At 37.7% G+C, this 12,127-nt stretch overlaps 1 protein-coding gene across 1 annotated transcript in view; it reads left to right on the top strand.

Annotated features, from left to right (window-relative positions):
- LOC139817925 (uncharacterized) overlaps nt 1–12,127 on the top strand; it is a 62,591-nt gene that overhangs the window by 30,581 nt on the left and 19,883 nt on the right. The window lies entirely within an intron of this gene.

The raw sequence follows: 12,127 nt of genomic DNA, 5'->3' as shown, positions 1-12,127 counted from the left end.
GGAGGGAAAGAGAACCGCATAAATTCGGGAAATTAGGTTCCCCAGGCGGACGACTTAATTGAGTAGTCGCGCTACACTCCCATGAAGAATAATTTTGTGCAAATAAGCTCGCTTATACGATAATCAGAGGAATTGCCAATGAAGATTAATTTGAAATACTTGCCGAAAAGATCTTGATATAATGTTCTATATATCGCTAAACGATATAATGTTCTATATCGCGAGAGTTCCAAAATTTATTTAGTGATTTACTTACGAAGAGGAGAGACGGAAATTCTGCGGACTTAGAATCGGAAGTTCGAAAATCGGGAAAATTGAAAGGGTCGAAGGCATTTTGTTACATAAACGAAACGCAACCCTGTTAGCACACATCTTCGTTCGAACACCCCGCACACACGTACACCCGGAACCGCACACCGTCGCGCGCGACAATGTATACGTGAGGCGTTTCGACTTCGCTATTTTTCGCACATTGCCTTTGTTCTGACGTCACATGGCGCATGTATTATAGGATTAAGAACCCTGTTCTTATTCCCTCGAAAATAGGCGGGTCGCCCCTCTGACTATCCGGCTTTCGCTTCCCCCAAAAAGAGGGTTTAGTGGCGGCGCTGAAAGGTCGAAAGTTAAAAGGAGAAAAAAAGGGGGGTAACGAGTAAAACAATCCCGTAAGGGTGGGTACAGGTGGTTTTCCTTCCTGCGGTAATGCCGTTCCGTATTGTTCAAAAGGATCCAGCGCGGAGCGACTGTCTATTAATTATTTAAAAATAAATAGTGTATGATATTAGATTGCAGAAACGAAAAAGTTTACAATTTTTTTTTTCAAAATTAATTTGTACCAACTGCAGTTTTTAATTCTTAATTCTCTTTTAATACGTTTTCCCTACGGCGCATAAATTCATCGATGTATATTTTTATCGTATTATTTATAGATAAATAAAACGTTCTAACGCGACCAATATATTGCGGATATTAAAACCGAACAGAATTATCGGGTCGTGTATGCGAAACAAATAGATTTCGGGCATTTTTATTCCGCGAATGGAGGGCCGTTAAACATTTTTGTGCGCAAAGCGTCCGTTGGTTTCGACGCGCGTCGCGCGCGTTTCAGTAAGTTTCCGATATTACGAGATTATACGAGCATAACGGGGTTAGAAACGGGGCGAACGTGGCGCGAGCGAAAATAAGCGACACGTGCCTTTTTACCGAGAGCTCGGGCACCCCCTGCCCCAATGCACCCTGTAAGCGAGTATTTGCTTTCGCGTGGCCCGGATAACACCCCGGCGCGCCGCGCGGCGCGAGTCGGCCGCGAACGAGATGCGGCCATTCGTGTGCGCGGTCACGCGAAAATTTTACGCATAATACGGAGCGTGGGGTACGGTGCACGTGCGAAGGTATCGCGGCTTCCCAAAGTACACGAGCGCAACGAGGGGAGGTTTTCATCCGATATAGAATATCGACGGTGGAAATGTGGAATGTGACGTCCGCATATACGTATACTTACGGGTTGGCTCTCTTTTTCGTAGGTAGGTCGTTTTTGGAACGTTCAGCATCACTCGCGTGGAGCTGCCCCGAGACACCCGACGCACGCGTATGCAATATACATGACAAGAGACGCGCCGAGGACGGTTTTGCCACCCTAAAAAGAGATGCCACCCTAATTTGTTTCAGCTCTATATTTACATAGTATCCCACAGAATAAATATGTCGAGCTTTAGTGATAGATTTTGCGACGAATATTGATTTTTTTTTTTAACGAAATTATTGGCACAATTTTCCAACTTTTAAATATAAAATCTATATATATCTTTATAATTAAATTGCAAGTGAATTTATCGAGATAAAATCTGTTATGTATTAATAAGATAAAATTAAGAGGAAATAATTAAAATTGAAAAGCGTAAGAGGCAAAATATAAGCATTACAAATTTATATCTTTCGATTTTTTGATGTTTTCTTGCTTTTCTTTGTTTTTTATTCAGGCTTCTCTACGACACTCGGTGCGCTTCGTCGTTTTCCTGGTTATATCTTAACGTTAGTCAGCATACAAAACCGGAAATCTGAGAAGCGAGTTTCAGGGAATTTTCAACGGAAAGAGCGGCGAATAATTCGCGAGACTAATGTGCGGGAAAGTATTCACGTGCAAATTGGCGCGATAGCGAATCTAAGCGCGAAGTGATAACACGTCGCTCCGGCGGATCTAGTTACGCGCTGCCGACGTTTGCTTTCAAGTCAGGAACGAAGATAAACTCCCTTTGCTTCTGCCCTGTTAAGCTTCAAACGATCGCATCTTGTCGCGTTTCTGTTTAATATTGGCTGTCTTCAACTCTTGCGAGTTGAAAGCCAACATCTGTATTTTTAGAAGCAAATTTAGAGACCGTATTTGCCACTTACAAACGTGAAACCTAACTTTTAATTCTAAAAACTTTTAAATAATATGATGTTACAGTAACTCCATGTCATAGTGACCTTTAAATTACGTGTAAAAAATATTCTGGATAAAATAAAGTTGAAAATATGCATATTTTTTTCTGTTTGTGGTAAAATCAATTTATTTGCATATTATTCGAAAAATAGATTGAATGTTTTTTACAGTATCCTCACATAGAGGTACTCTGCGTCGATCAAAATACTTTGAAAAAATTTTTGTAAATTGAGCTGAACGGTATCATAATAATTCTATTAATTATATCGAACAAATCGAATGTAAATGAATACAATGTTAATTTCTATCCTTCCTATTTTCTCTCAACCCACTGAATAGGCAAACAGGGAAAAGAAGCGAACGAACTGTAAAAAAAAAGTGTGGAATATTTCTTGCAAATGAGTCTTGCGATTTCATTTGCACATTTTTCTCAGAAAGTACAATGACATCCCGCCGTTTAAAATAAAGCTCCCGTAACACACTGTACTTCGAAATCAAGTAATCGATAGATAACTCGTACATACGTGTGAGGCTCAGGTCTAGCTTCGTCGTGAGACGTTGAAGAGAGAATAATTGCTGCTCGTCACGAATAAGCAGAAGCGACCAATAAGAAGCAGCGCCGATTAATCTTACACGGGGCAACGCGGACGGAGAGAAATGGCGATGGAACGAGGGATGTGAAGAGAGAAGGTTAGCAGTTGATAATTTGACATGACTAAAAAAGAGAGGATGCAGCAAGAAACTTTATTTCTCATCATGGTCCGGCGCAGACAAGTCGATTTATAGCCAAGCTTGAAATTTATAGAAGTTGACATTAATATTGTAGACAAGAATTTTTATTCGAACGGGACAGTTTTTTTTTCTCGTCGGAAAAGCGCGTATCAACACCACGTTAAACTTGCTTTTTAACAGCGAACAAAATTCGTGTCTCACTTGGCTTAATTTTTTCAGCCGCTGAATTGTTATTCCAAAATTATTCGAAAGAAAACATTCGGCGAATTTTACGAGCAGAATCTCCCCTTCGTAATTTAGAACATTGTAAAATGCATATCGATCTCATCATTTGCAAATGTAAATGTAAATGAATTCGTCCGGAGAGGCAAACAACGTGTAAATTATTGGATATAAATTCATATCAATTTTAGCTGCGTGACCAAATTTATAGTCTCGGCTTATTATTAATTTCTACATGTTAATATTAATCAATTATACATGAAATTAATTGCACGGTTAAAATGTTACTTTTTGGTTTTAATATTTCATTTGCATTTGTACATTGATAATTAAGATTGCACTTGTGTGTCACTGCCCCGCTATATGTAAAGGTGGGAAAGGGAAACTATTACATTGCGGCGCGGCGGCGCGGCGGCGCGGCAGCGGAGGCGTAGTAAATAATAGGAAAAAAGTAAATATATACTAAAGGCGGGGGATACGCGCGTGTTTAGTTTTCCGACATCACCTTGACGTGAGATTACGGTATAGCTGCGTATGTGGTGGAAAATATTTTTCTTTTCTCGGATGAGCCAAGTACTTTGTAAGACGCGGATATCGAATACAGGGTTCCGTTCGGGCGTGCGGGGAGAAGCGGGGGGACCGAGAGACCGCTGTTATTCTTTCGGAATAAAAGACCAACTTTCCAGGCGAAAGAATCGATCTGGCTTTCTCGCGTGGGTATACGGCTATTGAGATTCGAGTTGGACGAACCGTTGGACCGTTCTCATTCTGGAAATAAAGTATCGTCCACGCTAGTGCCACTTCTACTCTCGTCCCAGTCGATATTTGACATCGACGTCGACCGAACGCGAATCCCCGTACATGTATATGCGCACTAGACAAAGTATATATACATTCCTAAAATGCTTCTTATTACGCTAACATCGTAAAACGATTCCCAAACTCTATATAGCAACTTTGAAATCCTGAATCGATGTTTTCTTCTTACAGACTAACTTCTTTACTTCTTTATCCTTCTTTCTATTTACTTGTATTTTTATCTGGGCGATTGTGATGTACGAAATACACGGATTTCGATTGACACAACAAACGAACGTATTTTCTCTGTCGAACTCGAGTCAATAACTTAATGTTTATTAATTTAACGAATATAGAAGATATTTGGCGAATAGAAGAGTATAATTTTTTACTTTTATATTTTTTTAAATATGTACGTTTTTGCAATATCAAAAGTTTATTTTATACGTGGAGTTAAGGTTTTCTCAAGAGTTTTCCTGAGTCACATGAATGTCAGAGAAAGAGAAAGAAGCGAAAAATTCCGAGGATACAAATTATTACTGTCACTTACAAAAATGTAGGAAAGAGTACTGGATGCTTTTTTCACTTTGCAACTTGCTTCAAATCTATTATCTGTCGCAACTTGATGTTTTAAATTTTTTATTTATTTCTGAGAGAGAGAGATTCTTTTTTATATAAATAAGAGACAAATACTTGTTAAAAATGTAGGAAAGAGTACTGAATGCTTTTTCCACGTTGCAACTTGGTTCAAATCTATGATGTTTTAAATTTTCTATATATTTCTGAGAGAGAGAGAGAGAGAGAGAGAGAGAGAGAGAGAGAGAGAGAGAGAGAGAGATTCTTTTTTAAATAAGAGACAAATACTTATTGTCTAAAGCTTTTCAAAAATTTCAATAGACCTTAATAGTTTCAAGAACACAAGCTTCTTCACGGTTATTTATTTCATGTCGGGGTACCTACAGACTATTCTACCAGCATATTTTTCGCTTTTTGTCCTTTGTGCCTTTTTTTTTTTAAAGGAATGCAATAAACTTGTTCCTTCAATTCATAGCTATTTTTAGGAGAAATTTCCCGTTTAAAGAACGGAAGTTCATTTCGTTAAAAGATCAAAAGGTTTTTTCAGTTGTTTCATGACTGTCTTTCGGATTGTATCCTTTTTGTGCTGGTAAAGTGACGTTTACAAATCAAAAGAACTATTTTTTTTTCTTTTAATTATTTCGCGTAACTTCGCGATTATTCTCGTTTATAAGTTATCAGTGTAGAGTATTATGATATCGTGAAATCTCGATTAAAAACTCGAGTTTGCACGATGATATGGAGGGCAATCGTCCGCGCATATACTGCATCTTTAACAATTTTCTAGATATTTTCATCGTTCAAGTTTTAAAATTTGCATGAGACATATGGCTGTTAGGTAATAAAAATACTTTGTTTTTCGGAGAACAAAAAATATAAAGTGATATTCGCGCAACATTCGAGCTATGTCGTTTGCTTTCGCGCCAGTGCAATTTAATCTTATTTTACGGTGCTCGCATCGACGTGGGATCATGAACTTTGTACCTGGCAATCAGGAAGGAGAAGAGCGTGTGGTGAGCTTAATCCTCTTTGCTTCCGATTCCGCGTGCAGGTGCAAGAGCGAGGGAGAAGAGAAGGAGAGTGTGCTCGCACGCGCGCGCGTCATCGTGCTAATTGGCTGTCAGTATCGGCAGAAAGGAATTTCAAAGCTCAAAGCTTCGGACGTATACAACCGCGGAATTCCACGCGAATAATCCGGCGCCTGGTCGGTCCATTTTTACACACACGCATTGGCTCCGAGAGATATACAGGGAGAATGAACGTGCAATAAGCGCCGTGGGGTTTACGTTCCCGTTCGTGCGTTTCATTTTGTCGATTTAAAAAAAATGCTGATCAAGGGGATCGTGGAAAAACAGCGTGGTGTTTTGCCGTTCTATTTCCCTGGAATTAAGATTTATCTGTTTGTGTGTAACTTGACGTGCAGTACAGTTCGATCCTTTTGATTTTATCGACACGAGAAGCGCCGTTGCGACAATATTAAATGCCCACGGCGGTTAAGCTTCGCAACAAAACTGCAGTGAAAAATTCGAGATTTGTCTTGCAGCAATTGCCGTAAAATATTAGCCGAAAGCTCTGGGAGGGAAAATCGATAATTAATTAGTTGTAGAAATTCTTTTGGAGAATAGATAAATTGTTAGATAAATATTGTATTTATTTTATATTTATAAATTATTAAATATATTGTATTTTCAATACTAACAGAGATACGAAAAGAGATTACATATATTAATTATGTTAAGATAATTTCGGATAATTTTCCAGCAGTGTATAAATGATCGTACCTTACGATTTTTTCAATTTCATCGTCGCTGACAAGAAAAACAAAGAAGTGTTGAAAATAATTCAACGCGATGCAGGTAGTGAAAGTAAGGGCTCGTTGATGCCGGACTGCTAGCAGCAGGAATCGCAGGAGGGTCGGTCGATGACCTCGTGGTCGTCGCGGCCGTGACACAAACGAAAGCAACCCGGAAAGGATGAGAGGGAGACTCCTTGGACTGTCCGATGTCGTCTCCATCAGCAATTTCGCTATCACCCTTGTTGTACCAATGATAAAATCGATCTTACTCTCTTCCAAATATCCTCAGCATGATCAAAGATTTTTGCCAAGAACGTGCATTAAAATTCATATCGTTTCTTCGTAGCTGCGATTACTTTTCTTCACGGTTCTGACGGGAAGAGCTGGAAAGGCCGGGAAGAGCTATCGGTTCACGTTTAATAACCCTCGGAATGGTCTCGTTTGAAATATACAAAGTTGAAGACATTGATATTAAAAATATTTCAATTTTTCAGAGGAGAACGGTACAGTTTTTTTTTTATAATTTTTATCTCGAGATATTTTCCGCCGAGAAATCGTAAATTATCGACGGAAGACAGCCGTAAAAAGAGTATAATGGAGCGTATCGCGAATGGAGCGTAATCAATGAATATTGCGAATAAATAAATTCATCGAATGTCCCGCATACCGGTCTTCGTCGGTCTGTCGAATCGACTTTTTCCGCTGAGCGTTATATACTTGACTTGGCAGTTTCCCAAAGAGTGCGTGGTCGGTGCATTGCTTTCGTGCCATTCTCCGTATGCGATCGCTTTCCAAAACGAGACACGGGAAAATGCCCCTTGAATGTTTTAAGCATTTATTTCCCTTCTGCGTGCGTTGTTGTGTTTTCTAAAATTCAAGAATAGATAAAACGAAACGTCAGATTCTAAGGAAGACATCTACGATGCAATGAGAATAGAATATTATATTGTGCACGGACAGTGACTTTTGCAGGGAAGCAATGATTTTTCGTTTCTTCGCGAACACGCATTTGAAGATTTCACAAAGTTCAGCAAAAGACTTCCTTTTTGCTTTTCCCCCTATTCCATTGCGTTCAATTGCGGCAATTCTATTGTCGAAACATTAATTTATTCTTCAATTCATTGTAGAGGTCAGAAGCTTGCTAAATATATTAGTCTCGTTTAAATATCATGTCTCTGAAATAGCATATAAATAGCATAGAAGCTTTTACTTTATTACTGTTTATACAGGAAGGAATAAATATAAACGTTCAAATTATTTTCCAATAACATAATTATACTAGCTCTTTGATCATTCGTATTATCTGCTATGTAAATACATACAGTTATCGCAAATAAATGTTTTATAGAGGAGAGATTATTAATTTCTCTCTCTCTCTCTTTCTCTCTCTCTCTCTCTTTCTCTCTCTCTCATTGAAAAATATTGTCTCATTTTTGCTCGTGTTACAAATACTTTATACTTATCACATTATCTCTCTCTTATACGAGCGATAAACGGACTTACAATTAGATATTCGAATTTTATTACGCAGAAATTTTAGATAAGCATTATGAAAGCGATGCGTCATAGTGTTAATTACTCACGCTTCAAGTTCACCATTGGTTTACCGATTTTCGTGCTTGGGATCAAATCAATTTTACGGAACTTAACCGGTCGGATAAATAATAATTGCCGTTTTCGATATACACTGAAAGAGAAAATTAGAAAGCTCATTAACTCCCAGATAATTAAATTATAATTTCAGTTTTACAAATATATCATCAGATACATTATTGCGTTTAATCCGGCCATACTACGCGCTGCGGCATAGTAGGTATATATATCTGAACGAATCGGCAATTGTCCATTTCGTCTTTTTAATGGATCTTGCATTATTTCCTCGTGAAATATCGGTTGATATCGGATATCCTTCAACGATGACGTATCGGCTATCGATCGAGAATGAGATCGTAAAACGTGTCGGCGACACGCGCCGTTCTTTCAATGGCAGACATCAGAATTCTTTAAATAAAATTAACTGTATCTCGAAATAGTAATTTCTTAATTAATAATTGCATGTATATCGATTGTCGGCTTCACGAGCGGCTGGATGCTGCGCCAAATTAGAAAACCAATACGACCTGCATTTTATGTTGCTGCGGAATTTATTTTTATTTTCAATATATAAAGGGAATTTCTCTCTCTCTCTCTCTCTCTCTCTCTCTCTCTTTCTCTTTCTACTTTTTAAGTTAGAAACTTATTTTGTGCGATTTAAACGGATAAAGCTTATAGAAAGCTAGTTTCAGATAGAAATCGAGATATTTCGACAGCGAGAGAAGATGATAAAATATTTTTTTTTCGTATTTACTCCAAATGCTACCAAATTCTTGAGAATTAAATATTTATAATAAGGAGTTCTCCAACTTTTATGTAAAGATTATAAAATGTCGTGGGCGATTAGTTACGTAAAATTATATTATATATACATATATATTTAGAAGTACTTCAAGGAATTAAATTATTCTCTCAAGGCAGAGTCCAATTATAACTATGACATGATTAAAATTTATTATGAGAACTAGTCGAACTTTTTATTCGCTTCATTTGTCTTCTTACATAATTGATTCGATGTACATTTTAATAGCTTGTTAAATTCTATAATATACTGCAATATATTCTAAAGAAAGCAATCGTTAAAAAATACGAGAAGAATATAATTGGATCCTGTCGCGATTCCCTTCGCTATTACGTATTGAACGATTTACGCATTCACTGCATATTGAATGACGCACTGAATACATAGCAAATTAATAACCACTTGCAATTATACGAAACAACAATTCCATTAATGCTAATGAATTTTACGGGAAGCTTTTGTACAAAGCATTTATTTTATTAAAATTTTATCGCAGTTATAATTTTTATTCAAATATTTGTTTGCCGCATGTTTGGATATCTATATGGTACTTCGGTAAACAATAATACTTGTTTAATCTAGAATTGATCGAGGAACTGCTGCAGCAGGAAGTTTAATTGTTTCCATTGCATCGTCGATTTGATTTTGTATGAAAGCTCTCTGAAACTGTGTTATTCGAAATAAAGCAGATTTTTTTTATTCAGAATAAATGTTCAAGAACATTAAATGAAGTTTCAAGATATGCATGGAATAAATTTCTGCAATAAAAAGACTGAACGCAACTATAGGTTAAAGGTTAAAAGTATCGATAAATAGCAGAACCTTCCAATTAACGTTTCTTCAGTTAGTTCGTTATGCATTTTGTTTCAACAGAAATTTTAATTTAAAAATAGGGTAGAAATTAATCGTAACCACTACAAGAAGCAAAGATGAAATTGTGGACTATTATATAAATCTATTATTGTTGTACAATGAGAGATACATTTAAAAATGAAGTAAGTACTTGACTCTAGTTTACAAGTATTATTATATAGCTTTATCGTTGAAGAATATAAGTATATCCACATTTACTTCAACGTCAATTAACCTGACTATGTGTGCATTGTCTGCCTATAAGAAAATTCAACTTTAAATCTCTTCCGAGAAGAACGTCTTGCTATTCTATATCGTCTTGCACATTATGCCGTCATAAGCTTTGTTTCTCACGTCTCGTGAAGTAGCACTTTGCAGAAAAGAGACGGAGAGACGTTATCCTATAACGTTTGTCCACCTCGGGATCGCGGAAAGGAAATTACGAGTGAGAGAAAAGGAATATTAATGGGGGTCTCTCTCTCCTGCGCCGTCTGCGGGATTTGTTATGTGAGAACGTAAAACCATTTTCGTTGGAAAGAAAACGAAATCGGGGGGGGGGGGGGGGAAACGAGGTCCTTCTCCGCAAAGAAGGGTGGTACGCCGGGGCGCGCAACACGAAAGTTGCAAATGGGTAAAGTTACGCGGCAGAGGCGGCGGGGAGAATCGGGGAGGACTTTTTCTGTGTAAGTAACAGAGCTTGCGAGTTGTGCTTTCGAATAAAGCTTCCAGTCTAACGATCGGGCAGCGTGCGTGCTCGGAAAAGAAATCGTAAGTCTCGCACCTGCTCCTGGAAATTTTTATTGCCTTCTGGATTACGTTTGACTGATCCGCTATGAGTTCTTCTGTGTATTGTAATACACGTTTCATATAAAAATATAAAATTAAAATGGTTCACGCGCGAGATAAAAGATGTACACAGCAGAGTTTTTGTAAATCTTTTGTAATATAAAATGAAAAAAGGATTGACAATAGGAGGCCCATATCTTTTTAATATTTTAACTTCAGATTTTTGTTAATTTTTAATCAAGCATTTTGTCTATTTTTAATATTAAATATTAATAGAGTAAGTTAAGCTCAAATCAGATTGGTATTAATAGCAGCAATAATACATCACGAACGAGATCCGGTCTATATGACAGAAGCAAGCATTCCATTTTTCGTAATATCGTTCAAGCGGATGAAAGCCTCGAGGAATTTCGCGCTGCCTCAATGTCAACCTCAAAAGTTATTACTCGATGGATCCATTTGACCCAGATTCGTAATTCTCCGGAAAGTTGGCCGCGCTGTCGAATCAATCCATAGATTCGCGGACGAGATCGGGCCCGAGAGAGCCCGACGGATAAATCGATTTTGATAAATTCCGCGAAATTAAGCCTGGGTCGCGCTCGATATTTCCGGCGCTTTTGTCACATGATAACGCTAAGCGGATTGCGAGCGAAACTTACTCACACATCGCGCGCAATGGAACGGATTAAAACTAAAATGATCGCGAGCAAAAAGTTTGTAAAAAAAAAATTGAATAAGCCAGAGTGAAATTGGAGCTGCATAAAAATGTCTCGCGTATCCGAAAAGTTGCGGCAGAGAGAAATTATGTTTGGCGAAAAAATAAAACTGCCAACAAGAGAGGAAAACACCAAAATAACAGGGATACTGGCGAATTGGGACATCCCGTAAATAAACGCGAATGTTTTAGATAATGAAATGTAGAGCATTTAAATTGCGTTTTGTTTTTAAACGTGTGTTCTCACGCCGAGGCTGAAATAATTTGAATAAAACGATGTTGTATTTCTGTAACTATAGATATACTGTATTAGATCCACTTGATGAAGTATTCGAAAGCAAAAAAGGAAAAAAAGGTCGAAACTGCAACTGTGACGTTGTGCACTGATTACATTCAGCGTAGCATAAATATTGCGATCGTGTGGTCCACACACGTGCGACGGCATACAGGAGGAAATTGCCTTGGGAGAACTTATTGACCCGTATTTCATAATAAAAGCCAACATTACAATTGATTTGTGACGTAGCCGTTGCTGTATTGCACAGGTAGGACATCAGGCTTGCACAGCGTTCGCCGTAATAATCTCGCGTGCTCGCAAGCCTTTAAAGATTTACGAAAAACTTGTTGCACAGGTATATCGAACTGACACCGTTATTTCCGTAAAAACGCTATGTGTAATAATTAGAAGATACATAAGGACGCTGAAGTATTCCTGCGCGGTCCTTCAAAATTTATGCATGTGAACTTATTTTACGAAAAATATTTATATTTATTCTAAAAATGACGCAAAATGATTATTTTAACGACGTTTATTTTATTCGTAACATATTTCTT

Source organism: Temnothorax longispinosus, chromosome 8 (assembly GCF_030848805.1).
Source record: "Temnothorax longispinosus isolate EJ_2023e chromosome 8, Tlon_JGU_v1, whole genome shotgun sequence".
Lineage (NCBI taxonomy): Eukaryota > Metazoa > Arthropoda > Insecta > Hymenoptera > Formicidae > Temnothorax > Temnothorax longispinosus.
The sequence above is the reverse complement of the archived record's forward strand: the minus strand, read 5'-3'. Positions and strand labels throughout refer to the sequence as shown.